Here is a 681-nt window from a genome sequence, read left to right as displayed (position 1 = left end):
CAAAAAGAAAAAACATTTTCAAAAACACTTCCACAAAAAATCATCCTCCAAAAAACCTTTCCAGTATTTCAGAAAAAAGGATGTCCCCTAGTACAGAAAGAAAAAGCATAACCGTTGTTTCATCTCCAAGAAACGCGGTCACTTTTCTTGAAACTGTCCCTATAAGCCTGCCAAAGTTGTTCGTCTCATATAGCACCTTCAACATTCTTCCCTGTTATCTGAGAACGAAGATGTTGAATCAACCTTTTCTGAACAATCAGAACAAGATGACCAAACTGCTTTTATCATCACAGAATCTTCAGATTTTGAGGATATTTCAGTCATTTCTACAGTTCAAAATGTCAACCATGTTTCCACCATTCCCAGACCTTCACTCAAAATGTCAATCCTTCCTTCCAAGTTTCATAAACCTGTTCCTGTCATCGGGTTTATTGACACTGGTACAGATACCAGTATGATTGACCCTTCTGTTCTTCCCTCAGACTATTGGGAACCTCATTCAAAGCTTTTCAGAGCCGTTAATGGAGAAACTTTTGAGACCACTTTGATTACCAAAAAACCCATTGGTATTCAATTCTTTTCGAATTGTATAATTTGGAAAAAGATTGTAGTCTCCAAACTCCCTGATAAAGATCTACTCATAGGTTTTGACATTCTTCATTTTGTTAAAAACCTATTCCT

This window comes from Citrus clementina, unplaced genomic scaffold (assembly GCF_000493195.1).
Source record: "Citrus clementina cultivar Clemenules unplaced genomic scaffold, Citrus_clementina_v1.0 scaffold_3, whole genome shotgun sequence".
In the NCBI taxonomy this organism is placed as follows: domain Eukaryota; kingdom Viridiplantae; phylum Streptophyta; class Magnoliopsida; order Sapindales; family Rutaceae; genus Citrus; species Citrus x clementina.
This window is presented reverse-complemented; position numbering follows the sequence as displayed.